The 21,302-nt window shown below is 50.6% G+C and overlaps 1 pseudogene; it reads left to right on the top strand.

Moving 5' to 3' along the window:
* Window positions 1-3,706: 3,706 nt before the first annotated feature.
* On the top strand, window positions 3,707-3,822 carry LOC120582650 (uncharacterized; annotated as a pseudogene).
* The last annotated feature ends 17,480 nt before the right edge of the window (window positions 3,823-21,302 follow it).

Here is a 21,302-nt window from a genome sequence, read left to right as displayed (position 1 = left end):
CGCGCTGGCCAGTCCAAAGAGGTTCTGGGAGCGGAAGACGGAAGCTTCCGGAAGAACGCTTCACTATGGAAGAGATGCCTAAGAAACCTGAGCAAAGGACAGGACCAGTGGGTACCGTGCTGCTGGACACATTGCAGCGGAGACGAGCGGAACCAGAACCGCGTGCAGAAACGGCAGAACCGGAACCGCGTGCAGAAACGGCGCAGTGGGGCTTCGGACGCCACGTGGGTGACCAGGCCAGGCGCCCGGTCAGTCCTTTTGAACCTCCTGAAGCTGTGCTCCTCTGATGGGAAGGGTTCTGCTGTGGAAGCTCACAGGTCACGAGCAAAAACACTTAAAGAGACACCCCAGGAATCAGGCAGCGTCTTCGGTCGCTGAGGGCTGGGAGGCGTCCTGCCAGGTCCCCCTCAACCGCGGGCTTCCCCGGGCTCGCCTGTCCCCACCGCAGTTCACGGAGTGTGCCCTTTCTAGTCGCCCAGTGCTCCCTTGGAGAAGAATTCCCTTTGGGTGCCTGCGTCCTCAGAAAGGACCAGGCCGTTAGGGCTCGGGCCTGTCTGACTGACCGCTGTGTCCTCTCCTCTGATCAGGGTCGGGTTCGAATGACAACGGCCCCGGGCGGAGCCAAGAGAGAACAAAAGGAAAAGACTAAATCCTTAGGAGAAACCGTCACGTGGGCTGGGCTGGCACAGCCAGGCTCATCCACCTGCCCCACCAACGCCCCCCACACACCCCGAAGACCTGGGTGTGGGGGCGCCCTCCCTGGGGGTGCACAGAGAACCCCTGCAGGAAAGCCCGGCGACCGCCTGCTTACCACACACAAAGCACGACGGGAGAGTCGGAGCGGGCGGCTGCCCACGTGGTGCGCTTTCTGGGGAGCTTGAAATGCCCCTCGAATGCTTCCTTCTGACTGAGCTCCTGTTACCGGCTAACCATGTGGTTCTAAGGAGCTGTCCCCAGACGAAGGACACACCAGGACCGAAATCCGGGCTGAGGTGGGAGTGACCGGCTTGATCCTAGATGGGAGAGCGTCAGACGAGGCTTATCGCCACCACTGCCATTGCTGCTGAGGACGTGGGGAAGCCGCCGTCCCCATGTGACCAGTGAGGGACTTGAGACTCGGGGAAGGCGAAGGCCTCCCCAGTCCACACACCCGGGGACTCCCAGCCAGACCAGCTGCCTCCAAACCTGTCGCTTTATACCAAGAGCAGTTTACACATCAGCCCCTTCTCTTTAAAACGAGAGAAGTCGCAATGCAGAAGGCGGGTGATGGCTGCCCCGTTGGGGTGGGTGCCCAGTTAGAGGCTGACCCTAACTGGACCGCGCCTGGGCCTGGCTCTTCCACCGTGGGGACAGCTGGAGTCACTTAGCGCAACTGGAAAGTAACAACGACTTGCGGAATTATTTGGACTGCAAAGCTATGATAATAGGCCAGATGAGAAAGGAGGTATAAACGGCATCAGCCGCGGTCTCTTCTCCCCACTATTCTGAGAGTTGGGTGCGTTGCGTCACGTAGACAAACTCAACGTAGAGACTGAGTCCACGACACGGCCCCTGGCTTTGCTTTGGAAGACCGCCACGTCCCCAAGCCCACCTCAGCGACCCTCCCAGCAGCTTCGTGCTGCAGCTCTGAGCCGTGTGAGTCTCGTATTTCACGGGTAACCAGCCACGGTCACGGGAACCACGTGACTTCCCCGTGCATCAGAGCAAGCGCCAGAGCTAAAGGAGAAGCCACACGGTCAAACGTCCCGCCCGTGGCTCCACCCGCAGCACACGGCCTGCTCTGCCCTCACGTAGCTGTTCGCCATTCCCCAGAGACGAGGATGCGCTGCCTGGTGAAGCCAGGAGAACAACTTGCTTTGGGCTCCACCGCATTCCAGGGCGCCCCGGGCGTGGCGGCCCACATGGGGCTTGGGCCGAGGTACAGAGCAGGGAGAGGACAGCAAATCTGGGTTTGGTTCCGCTAACTTTGCTTCGCCTTAAAAAACAGTCATAAGCCACTGTATGACGATAAAGGACCCAGACGTGATTCTCTGCCCACCCCCATGACCCCACACGCACACGTCTGCCTAACGTCAAAGGGGCCGATGATCCCATCACCGCTAAGAGCGTCTCCAACGTGCGTGTGGACAGCGTGAGCCTTCGCGTCCCTGTGGCACCAACGATCTCCAGGCCTAGGAAATGAAGAAGCTGCATTGCGTTTCTGTGGATGCTCGTTGGGAGGCCAGACATCAGGGCAGAGCTCGGAGCTGTAATAATTCTCTCCAAGTCCATCCCCACGGAAACATGGGGCTCCGGCAGTCTGCTCCCCGTGCCTGCTCGGGACATCGGGCGTCAGGCATCGGGGGGCGGGGACGGGGTCCTGCACAAGGCTGGTTTAGTGATCATTTCAAAAAGTCCTCTAAGTTCACAGACATCAGACTGTAAGGGGCACACTTCCTTTAAGTGGGGGCTGTCTGGTGTCTGAACTCGGCAATCTGCCCCAGAATAGATGACTGATTTCAGATTCAGTTTCGAGTGAGATCAGTAGGTTTTTGAATCTGTGCCAAGTAACCCCTAATCGTAGCAGAGCAAATGGAGCCCAGCACAAGCGTAGGAGAAAGGGAACAGCAGCCATAAACCTGATGCTCCGTAATAACCATATTGAATATCACTGCCAACGGTGCTATAAACAAACATAGCAGGTCACATTTACTGAGCTCGTAATAGGTGCCTGCGCCAAACGCCGGCTTCGTCACTTACTGTCAGCTTGACCTTGGAAAGTCACTGTATTAGTTTCCCACGGCTGCCGTCACGATGTTCCAGAAACTGGAATTTATGACCAGGCAGTTCTGGGGTCCAGCTGAAAACAAGGTGTCCGCAGGGCCACGCTCCTCGCCACCGGCTCTAGGGGTGACATCCTCCTGGCCTCTCTCGCGGGTGACCCTCAGCGTCCTGGGGCACGTAGATGCGACACTGCAGTCACCTGGCCGCTTTCTCCCTGCGTCTCGATCAGTGTCCACACTGGCCCTGTTTATAAGGACACCAGTCATGTTGGACTCGGGCCACCCTCGTGACCTCGCTTTAACTTGATTCCGTCTGTAAAGATCCTTCTCCCAAATAAAGTCACGTTCTGAGACACAAATAATTAAGTCCTCGACACAGAGTCAGTGGGCACTGACGTCACAGGGCCACTGAGAGGATGGAACGCGGCAGTGGACATGGCGCTCAGCATCCCGCGTGGCACGCGGCCGCAAGGCAGTAAATGCTGGCCTCGCTTCCACAGCGGTGGGGACACGGACCCCCAGAGCGTGCCCCGTCTGGCTTTGCCTCACAGAGGAGCAGCCCGTGCCGGCAAGATTTTCCTCCGCACCCCCGCAAAGGGCATAATGACTTTTCTTAACGGTGTGAGTTGATTTTCACATCATGGATTTTACCAAAGAACTCTGCGCGTGGAAAAAAAAATCCACTTTTTTATTTGAATATTACCATCTATTCATCCTATGAGAAAATCACTTTGAATAAATATCTTACTGCCAGCAAGTAAATAAAGCTTAAAGGTGAAAAACCTGGTCAATTTTATAAAGGTTAGTAAACGCTTCTTCTAGATTATCTCTAGAATGTAATATTTAAAACTTCCTCGGACGTGGTTCCATAGTGCAGCGGTGAGCACGTCTGCTTTACACGCAGAAGGTCCTGGGTTCGCGCCCCAGTGGAGCCACGGTCCACGGTCTACAGCCACGCCACCCTGAACAAGCCCCATGTCTGATCTCAGAAGCTAAGCAGGGTCAGGCCTGGTTAGTACTTGGATGGGAGACCACCTAGGAAGACCAGGTGCTGTAGGCATGAATAATAATAAATAATAAAAAAAATAAATTAAAAAAAAAACCTCCCAGGCTGACATAGGTAAAAACACACCCCACATTGGGGAAGGCAGCCCCACACACCAAAAAGAGCGTGGCTTTTAGATTCAGGTCTGTCTGGTTCGGCCCTGAACCCACCAATCATGGCTCTGCCACCAGCTGGAAGTCGATGAACGTTTTTCATTTTTTTTTTCATTCTTGGGATTGTCATTCATAATGCTCCCTCCGAAGAGGGACAGCCTAACTGACGGATGACTGCATACACAAAATGTGGGATACACGTATAATGGAATATTATTCGACCTTAAAAAAAACAAAAAGGGAATTCTGACACATGCTATACCCTGAACGAAACTTGAGGACATCATGTTCAGTGAAACGAGCCCGTCACAGAAAGAGAAACGCTGTCTCATTCCACTCGTATGCGGCTCCCGGAGGAGTCGGAATCATAGGGACAGACGGGGAGGGTGGGGCCGGGCTGGAGGGCGGCAGAAGCGGGGTAACTGCTCAGCGGGGCGAAGTTTCAGCTTTGCCACACGGACAGCATCAGGGAGACGGACGGCGGCGATGGCTTCAGGGAACGTGAATGGACTTGAGGGCACTGAGCTGCACGCTAAACCGGCAGACAAGACGGTAATGTTCGTGCTTTGCGTGCTTTGCCATTTTTAAACAAAAACATGTTTTAATTCATTTTTTCAGTTAAAAAAAAAAGTGAGACAACCTAGGTCCCTAATTAGCATCTGGCTTACAGCAGGTAGCAATTAGACACATTCCATTATTGATATTCTCCTCCCTCCCATCACCAATACTCACTGGGGTGCACGCACAGCGAAGGGGTCATTGTAAAAGACTGCAGACGAGCCACTCGCCCGTGACACCGAATTGAAGCTGATTAAGTAGGACAATGGCCCTGGATCGGGAGATATGAAAACTGGTCCCTATGCTACTGCCGCCTCGTTCTGTGACTGAGCAAGTCACTGGGCGTCTTGGAATCTATTTTCTCATCTGTCAAACGAGGGGCTGCACGAGATCGGCCGTGTAACAGCCCAGGCCTTAGAGGCTTGCATGACGCAAACTGAGCCAAGACGTGGTATTTAAGAAGGCCAGGTAACAAGAGAGACACACGCAGGGGAGAAGGCCAGGTGACGACAGAGATGCCCACAGAGAAGAATCAAGGGTCATAGCTGAACACGCCAATATGTCCTCTTCATGCAAAAAAAATTAAAAAAAAAAAATATATATATATATATATATATATATATATATATATATATATAGAGAGAGAGAGAGAGAGAGAGAGAGAGAGAGAAATACCTTCTTTCACGCTAGCATGGTAAATTGGCCAAAGGGAGGGAAATAGATTTTAAAACAGGCTGAAATGAGCAATTAATAGCAAAATGTCATACTGTCCAGATGTTACTCTATTTAACAGAATGTGGCTTTGAAAATGAAAGCGTGTTAGAGATCCCGTGCGCAACGTGCTCACAGTGAACACCGCTGCGCTGTGGACTTAAAAACGGTTAAGATGGTACGTTTTTCGTTATGTGTTTTTTTACCACAATAATAAAAAAATGTGGCGCACTGTTTTCTTTCTTTAACCTCATTTCTCAAAAACAATAACAATGTTTTTGCAAAGTTTTTTTAGACAGCAAATCCATTCTTCAAAGAACGTTTTATGGGAAAATGACTATTAAAAATGGAGCTGGAATGGAGGACTAGCCGGGGGGCTACTAAACCCCCGAGTCTGAGTCTCCCCACTTGTGCCCCGAGCCTGCCCCAAGCCCTCTGAAGACTCCCAGTGCTCCGGTGGCTGAGTTTAAAAATCAATGCTACATACTCTATAAATGCCCTCGCAGTGCGTTCAATGGAGAATCAATCAATAACGGTAGAGCTTTGCCAGTCTAAGCCCGGCGATCCGGCCAACCACTTGCTGTAAGTAATGCCTAAGGGGACCGGAGAGGGGGTGTCCCCATCTGTTTTCATGAAGAGGACGATTGGATACGATTGCAGGGAAAGCCAGCATCGGGGCCTGATGGCTTCAGCAGCCCCACGGGTCAGCATGTGCTTACTTCAGATATTTGTCAACGATTAGGATCTGAAGAGAACCAAGCTCCAGGAAAGGCACGACAGGAAAAGAAGTATGCCATCGTTCATCCACCCACCCATCCGTTCACTCGGTGAAAAACGTCTCCTTACCACCAACTGCACTCAGGTAATCGACGGGCCCTGGGGATGAAGACATGGCTGGGACACAGTCTGACACACAAGTCGCTCTCCGTCTGGTGCGAAGAGGCGTTTCACCGGCTCGCTGTAAGGAACCGTGGGAAATGCAAGGGGGATGTGGCACGGAATGGGGCGGTGGCACCCGGCCCGCTGCGGGGAACCAGGGAGGACGAGCTAGCGGGCCAGCGATGGGGAAAGTCACCTCGGGCTCGGCCAACAGCTGGGGCACAGGTGACAAACAGCTCCGTGCGCCAGGAAGCAGAGCGGGGGGTGGACAGTGTGCGTGGGGAGGGCCGGCCCGCGTCTTCCTTCCCTGGCTGTGCCTGTCCCCTCTTGTCCCTTCCTGGGGAACTTCCAAGGACACCGCCACGGGGTCCTAGAATTCTAAGATCAGTAGTTGCGTCGTGATCCGTGCAGTGAGAGAGGGACAGGGGAAAGAAGACAGCTCAGAGGGAAAAGTAAGGGACACTTCACCTCAGAGGGCGTCACCAGAAAAAAAATCACAACACGGCTTTTACTCACAGAAGAAAACGGAGACCGTCGAGGAAAGAAAGAAAAGAAAAAGAGCCGTGAGCGAGTCCGGGACGGGCTTCGGGGCCCGGCAGGAACTCCCACCCGGCCAGCCCCCGGCGCCAACCCCCGGGCACATGCCGGGTGTCCTCGGCCGCCTGGCTGCACCCGGCAGGCCTGGTCCCCGAGCTCGGCTCCGGGCCTCAGGTGCTCGGAGCTCAGCCCGCCCATCGGTGAGACACTCTGCCTCCTGGCTCTGTGTAAGGAAGACGTTCTCTTCTGATCCAGTTTTCGTACCAAACATCAGAAAACTCTGTAGGCCGGCATGGGCACCGGACACCGGACATCGGACACCGGACACCGGACACCAGAGTGAGTCTCCCATGGGGGAAGGGAAGGGGGTGCGGATGGGGCCTGTTTAGAGTTTGAATCACAATGCTGACTCTAAGGGAGGGACTTCTTGACATCGCCTTTCCTGACCTGTAGGAACATTGGACAAACACAGAAAATGACAATGCCGACCGAGGGCAGCCTGGGATGAAGATCTAACAGGAACGGCCTCAGAATCCTCAGGAGGAGGGAGGAGACAGAGGAGGAGGGAGGAAGGAAGCGAAGGGAAGGAAGGAAGGAAGGAAGAAGGAAGGAAGGAAGGCAGAAGGCAGGAAGGCAAGGAAGGCAGGAAGGCAGGAAGGAAGGAAGGAAGGAAGGAAGGTGAAGGCAGGAAGGCAGGAAGGCAGGAAGGTTATGGGGAAGGAAGGAAGGAAGGAAGGAAGGGAAGGAAGGAAGGAAGAAGGAAGGAAGGAAGGAAGGCAGGCAGGCAGGAAGGAAGAAGGAAGGAAGGAAGGAAGGAAGGAAGGAAGGCACACCCAGGGAATGCGACGGTCTCCTCTGCTGGATGCCGACCACAGGCGACTGGGAGAGGATGGGTTTCAGAAACGGTTAACATCAGAGCAGACCTCCTCCTGGAGTCTCCAAACCGACGTTCTGGAATCTGAATCATCCAGGCGACGAGGGAAACCTAATGTTCTATGTCGTTGCCCAAAGTCTAACAGGGCCCCTGAGGGATTCGATTCTTGATTTCCATGCATTAACAAAGGACGAAAGACATGTTGAAATCTTACATTCTATTTTTCCCCGTTTTTCATTGTCCTGAAGAGCAAAGCACTATATTATTCAGGGCAAGGTTTTGCATATAGTATCGAATAAATCTGAAACAGTTTCTGTGACAAAATTTAGATTATTGTAGAACTGATACTTGGGGCAGGGGAATGCTTAAGTGATCTGAGTATCAATACTCAAAAAAAGAGTTTGTGCATTTCCAGTAAAACTACAAGAAACTTGTCTGATAAATGGAGAGACACGGTCCAAGATTGAAACTAAAAGTCCTAAGTATTTCACAGCGAGACGAAGATGACGGGTCCACATCCTATGAATGAGAGTAACAAAGTTTAAAAAACAAAAACAAAAAACGACGACTTTCAGAGTTAGTCTTAGGTTCACAGCAAAACTGAGCAGGAACTGTACCGTTCCCATGTCCATCGCCCCACACGCATGCATAGCCTTCACATATGACTGTCATATGTGTCTCCGACCAGAGTGCCACGTTTATTACTCTGATGCGTCGTCACCCAAAGTCTCCCCTACAGCGCACGCTCGTGTTCCACGCTCCATGGTTCTGACAATGCACCCACCGTTAGTGTCACACAGAGGAGTTCCCTGCTCTGAAACCTTCCGTTCGTCCCCCTCCGTCCCCCCACCCGCTGGACAACTACTGACCCTTGAACTGTCTCGCAGCTCTGCCTTTTCCAGAACGTCACGGAGTCGTAATCGTACGGTACGTAGCCTTTCCGGACTGGCTTCTGTCACTGGTCACGTGCATCTAAGTTCCCTCCATGTCTGCTCATGGCTCGACAGCCACTTCTTTTCAGCACGAAGATTCTGTGGTCTGGATGGACCACGGTTTATTCACCCGTCCACCTACTGAAGGACATTTCGGTCGTCTCCAAATTCAACGATTCATGTTTAAGCTCCATTTTTATACAGTAGCCATCTGGGATCGATCGCCGAGTGTATTTATTTCCTCATTGATTCAGAGGCCGGGGCAGCGCAACCTTTACCCGACGTGACTTCCCTCAACGGCAAACCCAGCAGACGGCCGGCCTGGCTTTGACGCTCCCGCCTCTACCAAGCAACTCGGCGTTTCCACGGGGCAGCCCGTTCCATCGCGGGATTGTCTCTCCTTATTATCAAACAGTTCTTAATGCTGGACATTTTCCACCTCTCCCCAGATAGGCCTAGCTCCTTCCGGGCGCTTTTCTCAATGTATTTTTTCAACTAAACTCTCAGTATTATTTCTATGGTTTAAGGAAAAAAGTAACAGAATTGTTGGTCTTACCATTTTTTAAATCCACTTTTGCAGTTTGTTCTCTTAAAACATTCACAGCGATCAGAGACTTTGAGACGACCAACATGACAGCTCGCGGGCTTTTTTTCCCGGACGAGCATGGCTAATTCCCTGAAGTTCGCTCACGGTGAGAGTGTCCCACACGGTGTGAACATCCCACGCGGTGAGAGTGTCCCACACGGTGCGAGTGTCCCACGTGGTATGAGTGTCCCACGCGGTGCAAGTGTCCCACGCGGTGCGAGTGTCCCACGCGGTGCGAGTGTCCCACACGGTGTGAGTGTCCCACACCATGCTGGCCACCGCCTTTCGACACGCTTCTCTTTGTCTAATTTTCCCTTCGGCGTCGGGCACCATCTTCCACGAGCAACCGCAGGGACCCCGAGGGGACAGACGCCATCCTGGCGTGCGCGGGCATGGCTTCGGTTTCTGCCTTGCTGGCACAGCCCTCCGAGACCACATTAAACCTGCGGTTAATTGGAACTCGCTCCTACCCCGTGTGCTCTGCTATTCATCATTATCTTTTCCCTCGTAAACTTCCTCCTGCTACGTTTGCTCCATTGTATTGATCTGTCACCGTAAGTTTGGAACCTGTATCTACTCTTCAGAGTATTAGCTCGCTCACCCTGTTTTACGGTATTTGTGATTTTGCTCAGTTGCATTTAATTCATTAGCTCAACTAATATGTATTCGGTGTCGATTATGGTGCCAGGTTCTCGGCTGGGCTTTAGGGAAACATAACAAAAAAGTGGTCTCTATTTTTAGGAAGTACATGGTATAGTGGGAATGACAGGTTATAACCGACCGGACTAATGAACGTGTAAGTTCAAGCTGACATAACTGTTCTGATGTGTTAAAAATACAACTTCGTTGGTGCCTATAACCCAGTAGTCAGATTTCCCCAGAGAAGGGGACATTCATTCGTTCATTTAACAAATATTAGGAATTTATGTATTGTAAGCGCTAACAGATACGTGCTAGCGAATGATTAAAAATCAGCTCTCAAGGAGGAAAAAAATCCCAAATGCCCCTGATTTCAAGTTATCGATGGAACATCACTGAACTCTGAGTAGGCGCGACATGCACACGGTCGGCCCTTTCCAGCCGGGTCAAGCCGGTGTCGGCACAATGGGTGACAACTGACGATGACTGCAGCAGCCGTGGTGGCTGCACCTGCAGCAGCTGTAGCCTAATGGAGATGACATAAAATAAGCCCCCGGATGAGCCGCTGCATGAGGCTGGACAGTAGAGGGGATGGCCAAGGGGCAGGACAGAGTCCCAGGGGACAGAGACTCACTGAGAAAGGAAAGGCCTAGAGACACCTTGAGTGCCAGGTCAGACAACACTGGCCAGAGATGGTCACACTAGGACAGATGGAGCCCGTCCCAAGGCATGTTCTGCCGTGAGGAAGGATCCCGTATCTGCACTGTCCAGCATCGCGGTCACCAGCCACGTGTGTCTACTGAGCACTTGAAACGTGATAGGTAATGTGACAGAGGCACCGAACTTCAAATCTTATGTCATTTGAATCCATTTAATTTAAATCGAAATAGCCGCGTGTGGCTTCGACCACCACGATGGGTGCTGAGGCTCTAGAGGGCCTTAATGGCAGGGTAAAAAGCGGCGACCTCCTCCTTTTCATGGTGACATGGAACCCGCTTCCACATTAGCTCCGTGCTCGGGGGAAGCAGCAACACGCCGAGGGCACTTCGGAGGCAGCTGCCGACACTGCGGTCTGCCCTTTGCTTCGTATTCAAAGCCACGTATACACAGGAGGACCTGTTAATGTCTCTAAATAACAGATTAGCGTCATTTATGACTCGTGCGTGCGCACTCGTTTGCTCCTGAAAACACCAGTGCATTTTAGACACAAAGCCTTCTCCTCTTTGATGGAAGGAAGAAGGTGGAAGGCAGAGAACAAAATGGTCTCGTGACTTGGTGTTGTCAATATGTGGCTTCAACCGACCGACAGCAACGATGACACAACACCCCTATTTTTCATGTCACCACTCAAAGTTCCTTTAAATCTGCTTTAAGCTCCCCAAGCCCTTTTAAATTACATCGTATGCAGTTGATGGATGGGGAAAAATGGCCAAGAATATATGGTCCATTAGAAATTCCCTACCGGCCTCGGATTAGAAGGCGTTTCCCAAAACGTTCTATTATTTTGCAAGATAAATCTTTGTCTTCGGTTTCACGTTTCAACACCCCGGTCGTGAAGAACTGAGCTGGTAAGTGGTCCAGCTCACGGGCTTCCAGTTTGCTGGGTTCGAATGATGCTACCCGTCACATGCTAAGTAGGCTCGCTTTCCTGCTTCGTTCCTGCCTTTCCATCTTTCCCTCCTTCCTCCCTTCATCTGGTCAACAAACTTGTCCTGAGAGCTCACTCATGCCTGCTATGGGGGGCGGGGGGGGCCGGGGACTCGGCAGGCAGGACAGAGAGTCCTCATGCTCATGAGGCAATGGAGCCAGACAATGGAGCCACCAGACACCGGCCTGCGTGTCCGCACAGGGCGGTCTGCGAACAGAAAGGCGTGGCAAACACGGCAAAATATTAGTCCGTAGGAAGCAAGAAGAAACCAGCTTAGAGAACCAGCACGCCGGGCTTGGCTTTCATCCAGAAGGTTTGCCTTTGTAAAGAGGAAAAGAAAAATATTTCCCAGAATCGTCTTCAAGGGCCCCAGAAAGAATTATTTGGACATTATTGAAAATAATCCAGGCAACTCTCCCTCCATCAAATAAAGCAGCTGCCCACGTGCGAACAGAAGGACAGACGCAACCTCCTCCAGGAGGCTTCAGCCCAAAGCCCCCCGAAGTGACTCTCCTGCTGACCGGGTGGCGTGATGTCCCCGCCAGGCGCTCAACGCCCCCAGGACGCGCCTCCCCCTTACGTCCCCAGGCTGGCATCCCTCTGCCCCCCTCAGGAAGCCTCAGTTACAGACAGGCGGGTCCACTCACCGCAACCTGAAACACCTGCGAGCTCTTTACTTCTGTTCCTTTGCCTTTACTCCTAGATCCTTAGCAACCGTTCAAAGCCTGATTTAAGTCCGACCTCCGACGGACAGCACTGCACGACCAGCCCAGCTTCGAACGCATGCTCTCTTCCTCCTCGGGACCCCTGGGGCACCTTAGGGGCATGGTAGTTTTTAGCAAGGACAATTTGTTACTTCGCAGTTAGCAAGTCGATCAGGTACGTCTGTCCAGGGCATCAGAGCGACGTGCCTCACACTCTGCCTTTCGCTGGTGAGACATTTGTGCATACATTTGCAGTGGAGAAAGCATTTCGACAAACCTTAGCTCATTACATTTAATTCTCACTGCCATCTAATTAGGTATTTTCTTCGCCTTTGTTCACGGGCCCAGAAAAGGAGGCAGTTCAGCTGAGGTGGCACAGTTAGTAAGACACAGCCCAGGTTCACAGGGGGACTTTTGACTCCAAGACGGTGTCCTTTCTCCGTAGCGGTGAGGAGGTTTGCGTACAGGGCCCTTGGTAAACCCGCCTCCGTGTGCCCCAGATGGCTCTGATCACATAGTAGGTCTCTGGCGGGTATGTACGGAAAGACTGATTTCTGATTAACGAATAACATGAGGCCTCTCTCAAAATCGGCTTCATCAGAAATGCAGAAGAAGCGGGGTGGGGAACGCATCTGTCATAGCGGTGAATTTTAATCCATGGTAATTTTTGGATTTAAAAAACAGCTAGAGAAGGCACTGCCTGTGATCACGGCCACGGTTGTTCCAAGGACATCTGAGTCACCTAATCTTTGGATCTGCTTCTTCCTAATGGTTTCTGGCCAAACCCTCCGACCCTTTAGGGTACCACAGCTCCTCCGTAAGTAGAGACAGATCAGAACAAACCATTAATACTCAAGCGGATGCAGAAACCACACCGATGGATAATTTCAATGTTAATACAAAAATATTTAAAAGAGCTACAGAATGTCACACAGAGGATTAGCAATACAAAGGAGATAGAAGGCATTTATTTTTGGAAAAGCGATTTTTTTCTCTGTGTATCGCTTGTACATTTTAAATAGAGCTTCTGCAGCTCACACATGAATTCTGCTTTCTAAGCAAGAGGTAGCTTGCGTCGTAGGTGAGTGTGCGTCCGGGTGGTGCAGGCACAATCGTATTACCTTCCGTTTGCCAGACTTGTCCCCTGTGCTGCGCCCTGAATGGACGCTTCTTCACTCCTCACGACAACCCTTCAAGCCACACGTCATGGGAGCCGTTCTGCTGGGGAGGCGTATGGGTCTCCCGCGCCAAGTGATGTGACACTCACTGCTCGGAGTCCGTGCAGACGCCACGGCTGACATGTCCCCCCGCCACGGACGCCCATCCTCAGTAGCGGGCCCCCAGGTTGCCCACACTTGACTCAGCTACAAATGGGAGGTTCCCACTCTCCGTTCTCGATTTCATCATTTGCTAGAGGGGATCCCAGGTCCCAGGAAAACAGCACCGACGACCACCGATCTACTGTAAAGGGTATTTTAAAGGACGTAAATGAACAGTGAGATGAGGGGCGACACAGGGCGAGGTCCGGAGGGGCACCGCGTGCAGGAGCTTCTGTCCCCGTGCAGCTGGAGTGAGCCACCACCCTCCTGGTACACGCGAGTGTTCCCCAACCTCCAAGCTCTCTGAACCCTGCGCTTTGGGGATTTTTACAGAGGCTTCCTCGCTCAGCATGAGGATTCATTAAGTCCACTTCTGCAGAACGGAGAGCGGGGGCCGACAGCTCCAAGCTTCTAATCATGGCTTAGGCCTTCCGGTGACCAGTCCCCATCCAGGAGCCCACCAAGAGTCACCCCATTGGAACAAAAGATGCTTCTCTCACCCAGTAAATTCCAAAGGATTTGGGAGCTCTGTGTCAGAAATAGGGGCCAGATAGACACATACATGTATATTTCTTATGATTTCACAGGAGGACGAACTCCCAAACTGACCACAGATGGGTGGAGTATAAGACTGTAATTAGAGTTGTAAAGAGATCACACATTTATAGTACGATTGAGGGGATTCTTTTTTTAATTTGGAGAAAATTACTTAGAAAAGCATATCGAAGGGAAGATTGAGTGACATAATAGCTAAATTGCAAAAATTAATATGAACTCAGTTTCCTAAAAGGAAATATATTGTTTTCCGTTTTTTCTCTAAAAATGACTCAACGGCATCCACAACACTTGGACCCCATCACTCCTTTACGTGAGTCTCGAGGGCCTAGACATTAGTCTCTAATGTTTCTCCTAAAAAGAAACCTTGAAACTGACAGTGGCCCTCTTGAGGACATCAGGACACCCGGCCAGCATAGTGACATAAGTAGACTCATAAAGACCAAGTTAAGGCAGTTTGAGCATCAAAAATAATCATTATTATTATTATGGCGAAATGAGACAAGTTCGAGTCTACGAAAGGCAGTGATTCGATCCATCTCGATAAGAAACGGGGAAAGTTAACACGAAGTCAACTAAATGGCAGTTCTAATGCAAAAAGAGTGACTATAAATACACACACTCGCCTTTTAATTGGTTATAATAATTAAGAGAGGGAGTCCGTGTAGGTGTGTTGTTTCTTCTATTTATTCCTCTGTACATCTGTCCATAGATGTGCATGCTTTTGTCTAACCAGAGAAGAAGAAGTAAAGGATTATGAGTCAGCCAAGCGTTTCCAAAGAAGTTTAGATCTAAACCCCCAAATAGGAAAGATTGATTATGATCCCAGGTAGTTACCAGGCAGAATGAAGTTCAATCAGTGCTCACACTCAACGACCAAATAGAAAGAGGGTTCAACAGAGTTTTGAGATGACCGGTTAGCCAAATGCGCCCCCAGAGCTAGATGGCCCAACCGATTGAAATACTAATGGGGAGAGATAAGTTGCTCATAATACTCAGAGGACAGGGTGATGGCAGAATAATGAACAATTTGGTGCTGGCCGTGCAAAACTTAAAGAATGCCTCGTTCTGGGGAAAAATGTAAGTTGCAAGTATCTAAACCCGTGTCTCACAAGGGGCTTCGCCAAATGGTCAGTGGCTCAGGTTCGAATCAGCTGGGGGCAAGCAGTCGGTCCCATTCACAGATCAGAAATCAGCCTGTCGATAATCTAGGTCCTAGAACTGAGCTGATCTAAGATACTAGGGTTGTTTGATTTGGGGGGGGGGTATTTTTTGGAACCGATAAAGATTTTGTAATTCTGGGAAGATGTCAATATAAATTCTACTATCATTTCTAAATTAAACAAATATCGTTGTATATTTAAGAATATATAGAGAAATAATAAAGAATTAAATCAGAGCACTGATAATTGTGAATAGTTTAAGTGCTATTACAGAAATAAGTCTAGTAAACACTGTAATTACACTGTTCTTGTCTACTCTTTAAGGTATTTATAATGTGCAAGTTTCAGTCACATGAAATTGTAACTGTAATTTGCACTTTCTATGAGAGTTTGACTAAGCGCATTTGCAATAAATGCTAAATGTTCGATCTGATGCTTCACGTTTTGTCTGTTAAGTGTGTACATTTGAGAAACTGAGCACGTTACAAAGTATAAAGGGAAGTTTATGCTCCCGTCCGTTTAACGAGCTCCCGGGAAATCAAAGAATCGTATCAATCGAAACAATGTCTGCGAGGTTTCGCCATCTGTCCAAGTTCACATCGCAAACCCGGATCCGCAGGAATCGAAAGCCCGTGTTTGCGGCTCCTGCACCTCAACAATTTGCAGACGTTTTTGGAAGTAGCTGTGCTCACATTATTCGGGGCTCTGTTTTTCTCACGTGGCAGTCAACGCTTTGGGGGTGTACGACACAGGTGTTGATAAAAGACTTCACTGGATAATATTTTTAAACAGAAGAATGTGGATAGAAAAATGTTGACATCTAACTTCTCTTGACACACTGGCAGATCCGGCAAAATGGGTCTCAAATGGGTGACAAAAATGACCAGGAACGGCGTGAGGGCTGGCCCCGCACGAGGTGCTCACATCCAGGTCACCGCTATCCCTATCTGGCCAGCTCCGCTCGTTCCCACCACCTGAGTGGCCCCGTGTGCATGTCACGTGACATCTCCACCACAGACATGATGTGCTGAGGTCCAAGGCCTGCCACTCGCCGCACGCTCGTGGACGCCATGGTCCAAGGGGAGCCTCGACACCGCCAGGCCCCGCATAGAGATGGACCCTCTCAGACCTCAGGGGCCGTGTTTCTCCAGTTCTCAGCTACGGACTCTGGAATGGTGAAGTAACCAAGCAACAAGTTCTCCTGACATGGAATTTATGTGCCAAATATATATACCCACTTATAAATACAATTAAACACTAAGCAGAGGAGAAAGAGCCAGAACAAAACAAAATAAAACAAAACAAAAACCAAAAAAACAGAAAAAGGGCCGCCAAGGAAGTGTTTTGAAACCAGATGAGTCCGTCCATCCATCCATCCACCCATCCCCCCACCTGCCCATCCATCCATCATCCATCCATCATCCATCCTCCCATCCATCCATCACAAAGATGCCCTGTACCCAGGCTCCCCAAAGCTCTTTCCTGAATGCATCGTCCATTCAGCAAGCGGTTCTGAGTGCCACCTGTGTTCTCAGAACTATGGGGTAAACACTGGGTATAGGGCCATGAACCAAAGGTCTGGGGTCCCTGCCATCGTCTATCAGACCCTAAGTGGATAATCACACGAATAATTAAAACGGTGGTAAATGTCATAAAGGAGAAAAGCAAAGGACGCTGTGAAAGCGTATACCTGTCTTGATTTAGGAATTCAAAACCAGTTTTCCTAGGGCGGTGACTTTAATTAATTCAGACCCATGGGGTCACTGGCCAGCCCTTCCCAGATCCTTGTCTGCTTCACCGTGCGTTTACTTGCCAACTGAGTAAGTAATGAGAGTAGTTAATACAAACTAAGGACTTCCCATGTGCTCAGCTTTGGGGTGACAGACCAACTGTTTAACCCTCACACCAATTCCGTTTTAAGGATGACGCTCTCGCTGTCCCCACTGTGGCAGTGACAGCGAGCTGGAACACGAAAGCCGAAACCCAAACCCAGACCTGCCTCCTTCCGCTCGCCACGGCAGGCCCCTGCCTCCCTCATAAAGGGACCACACGGGTCCCGAATAAGTTGATCTAACGGATGAAAGGACGCATATCACACCACACACACACACACACACACACACACACACACACACACACATCGGAGCAGTCAAGCCTCTAAAAAGGATAATGTGGACGTATATTAATCCACTTTTACAGTAAAGAGCTGATCCAGCGGGAGCAAGCTGGATCCTCCTGCATTAAGGACAAACACGAGTTAGGGGACGCGGGGGCCGGACCCGACCCCAGAACGCGAGGTTCGCGGACTGAGCATCTTGTGTCGTAAACGACGAACACGTGGGCACCGTGGGACGCTCGTCCCACACAGTCTTCCAGGCCAGCATGCGAGGAGCCGCACAGGTGACTTCTGCCCTATCTAGCTCGACGCGGATCGTCTGCTGTTAAGTAAACACCTTCAAGGAAAACGGGAATTTGGCTCTTTGAAGAGAAATTCCGTGGCGAAGCTCACTGTGGGAGGCGAGGGAGGAGAAAGCGCGGAGCCTCTGGGAGCGGAGGCAAAGGCAGCCCGCAGCCAGCCCGCAGCCAGCCCGCAGCCAGCCCGGCCGAGAGCCCTTTCAGGCGCTGCATTCCACAGGCGAGAGAGATCGGTCTTGATGCAGGTGCATCATGAAATGCGGAGAAAGATTTCCCCTTATCCAAGCATCAGGAAGGCTATCTCCTAGATTAACGTTAAAAGCAGGAGACTATTTTCCCTCCAGCTGACCCTCCACTGCCAAGCCCCTGCCCTTCGACACACCTTGCAAAGATCGATTCTCACAGGAGCACCGGTCCCTGGTGCCGCCCAGGTCGGGGACCGCTGGCATATTTCAGAGTTGGGAAATCTGGGCTCAGTAACATGAGACGACACGTGCGCACTCTGCCTAAATTTAACGGACATTTGAAAGGTTTCACGAAAAGCTGAAGAACTGCAACAGAACAGCGTTTTGTTGTTGTTTTGACGTCGTTTCGTTTTCGCATACGGACAGGGTGGAGGAGAAGGAGGCACCAAACGTTTTTAAGTGCTACGACGTCGCGCGATGTATTAAAACAATATTTCTGAAGTATATTTAATTACGACTTGGCTTGAGCTTTCAAAAGGACAAAGCTTGTAGTGAGATGTGTCCTGAATATTAATGACGTATTTAATCATTCTTATAAAACAAAGAACCATTCCTCCCAGAGTCCATAAAAACGTGCCCACAACTTTTCACATGCACTATGTGAAGGGAGGGCTTTTTGCTAAATTTCAAACACCGATCGGTTGGTTCAAAGGAAGAGGACACCGAACCAAGCGCCGTGGAGGCCCGTGGTTCGGTCCCTTGCCCCACAAGTGTCCACTGAGGAGCTACGAGGGCCACGCCCTGTTCCAGGTACCGAAGGCGCTGTGCTGAGTGAAACGGGGTCTCCTGTCCCAGGACGCGTGCTCTGTTAGGGGAAACGTCACAAACCAAAAGCAACTAAATATGCAGCCAAATGTCAAGGACGGCTAGGTCTCTGAGGGCTCACCTTGAAGATAAGGGACACTTACATTCAAGATCTCAGGCAAGTCTAGAAAAAAATGAGGCGGCCTGCGAAATTAAGAAACTCGAAAGAGATCTGTTCGTGGAAGGCCAGGTCTGCTGCCTTCTTGGGAGGCGGGAAAGGGCATGGGCCACGGAGGCAGAAAGACTCAGGTCAACATCTTCTCAGCCGAGCGACCTCAGGCGTTACTTCGCCGCTGGGGTCAGCATCCTCGTCCATCACGGAGAGCTCTACCTCCACCTCAGAACGTGTCTGAGGACGACATGGGATCGCACGTGCAAAATCAGCCCGGTGCTTGGCTCACGGTAACGACTTAATAAACGGGATGTGGTATCATTACTGTATGTGACAAATAACACAATGGCAACGCCTCCAAAACACAGCCAACGAGTCCTTTTTACGTGCTCAAGATGCTCCTTCTTTCTTCCAGGTGAAATCGCCTGATTACTGTGAATTGCTTTCTTCGGGCTTGTAAATGGTACCTGTCATGTTATAGATTGGTCTGCTAAATATTTCCATTTTCAAAATAATAGAACCCATTTACAGCTATTCAAATAAGCGGAAGGAAAAATAATCTACTGGAAACTAACGCTGGTCATTTATCGGGTCCGAATCGTTCACAATGGCAGGGGCCGGGTTTCCTCACGCTTGGATTCACATGTGACACCAGTCACGGGGAACTGGGAGCCGGGCCAGGAGTGGGCGTGTTTGTATGTGTCTGACTGGCTGCACCCTAGACACAAATATAAAAATAAAGCTAACTTTGGCTCCCTCGTGGGTTATTTGTACCCAGAACATTCTGCTAAAGCTGACAGAGATATTGAAGTGCTGAGCTAAAATACATTTCTATCATTTATAGACCCTGCTCAGACACAGAAAAGAACGAAATGGAGAAACATTTTGAAGGCTTTGCAAGAAAACAGCACGCAGCAGAGTGATTATTGGCCGTCTGGCAAAGAAGGCAGCCTGGGAAAGTTTATGCCAGGGACGCGACGCCGTGTGACAGAGACGTGGCGCGTGGGGAGAGGGGCTCCCGAGACCTGTCTGTTCCGTGTGATCCATGAAGCGACAGGTGTTCTTGGAAACAGGATCCTATGTTTGGCTCGGGCCGTGTCCTCTGTTGAAATGGGGACAAAGGACTGGAAAAGCCACCGCCGCACTGACAACTCTGGCGTGGAGTGACGCGCACTCACCTACCAGCCACTGCCGCCCTGTCGGCCGCCACCTCTTACTGCCTCATGCCGGCCACGGAATTACCTTTGGCCTCTGAAAATGCTCCCCGTGCAAACGGCGCTGCCACCTGATGCTCTCTGGTGATGAAGAAGCTCCCGAGGCCCAGGGAGCAGGCTGCACATAAATGTCTGCCTTGATGAGCACAGGCCACACTGCCTGGGCATTTTGATCCAGGCCAGTAATTCTTCCTCTAGGTTCAGAAAACTCACAGGAACCGAGCGTCCGTCAAAGCTCAGAGAGGATGTAAGTGTGTTTGGGACAGAGGTGACACCCTTTTCTTGCCTGTAAGAAGCCTCTAAAGAAGCAACAGCCAGTCCAGGACACTGCCCAAACCCTCTCTTACAATAGATATCCCAAATCAGTGAGGACTCTTTGACCTGAGTGTCTATAAACAGCCAGTCTCAACCCAGGAGACAGTCACCTCCAACGGGTCAGATGGGCACAGAAGAAATGTGCTTCATGCATCTGAGCGAAAGGCGTGAAATAATCACACAGGCCCTTTCCCCGCAAGGATAAAACCCTGAAACGACCCAAAGCTGCAAATTCCAAACCCCGCTCCCGGCTAGATGTTGGCTCAGACGACATCGTGTTAGAAACCGCATGGTCTACAAAGGAAAACGTTGTCACAAAGCAGCGGAGGCGAAGCCCCGAAATGTCAACTGGGTTTAGAGAAAAACTGTTCTTCTAAATGGCAACAGGTGGCCTTCACTTGTCATACTGATTTTGAGAGAGAAGATCACAAAAGAGAACACATTCTCCCCGTCCAGGTGATGATGGGTGATCAGGCAGGACGTCCCACGTCAAAACATCCGAAAGGCTGAAAAGTGTATCCTCCATGACACACAGAGGCTTCGATGCTTTTGCAGGAGATGAGCACACGAGTGTGCACTGTGTCACGTCAACTACGATTCCTCCTTTCTAGTAAAAAAAAAAAAGGTTTTACAGACATGGGTCAACTTCTACTTCAGGAGCAAAGAAAATGGCAGGAATGCTCAAGTGACAGACACTGCACGGGTTTTCTGTTCAGCCCGTTCCGACTCTTTGAGGAAGGTCGAGTTTATCCACATTTCAGCAGATTCACAGGCGACCACCCACCTCCCTGGAGGAAAGCCAAGCCTTGCGTTCAGTGCCGGGCTCCCCGTGAAGCCACGGCGTTAGTTTGGTGCACAAGCCATTGTCTTGTAGCCGTTTATTGCCTGTGTTTTCAGTTGTTCAAATCCAGCCATTTTGCATAAGCGAAGAATTTTCTCGGTACACGATGTGATGAACTAACGTCTTCTGTCACCAGAATAAAGAACTCTAAGACGGAGAAACTCTATGGAGGCATCGAACCCATCTTCCCGCCAAAATGACGGTGTTGCTTGGCAAGTGTTTCCTGGTGCTTTGCTTAGTCTTGTTTGAAATGTATCAAGCAAAGAGGCTTTCACTGCCTAAGGCCTCCCGTTGTTCAAGAGGCGACCTTTCTTACGTTATAATATCATCC

The sequence above is a fragment of the Pteropus medius genome, unplaced genomic scaffold (genome assembly GCF_902729225.1).
Source record: "Pteropus medius unplaced genomic scaffold, Ma_sr-lr_union100, whole genome shotgun sequence".
Lineage (NCBI taxonomy): Eukaryota > Metazoa > Chordata > Mammalia > Chiroptera > Pteropodidae > Pteropus > Pteropus medius.
The sequence above is the reverse complement of the archived record's forward strand: the minus strand, read 5'-3'. Positions and strand labels throughout refer to the sequence as shown.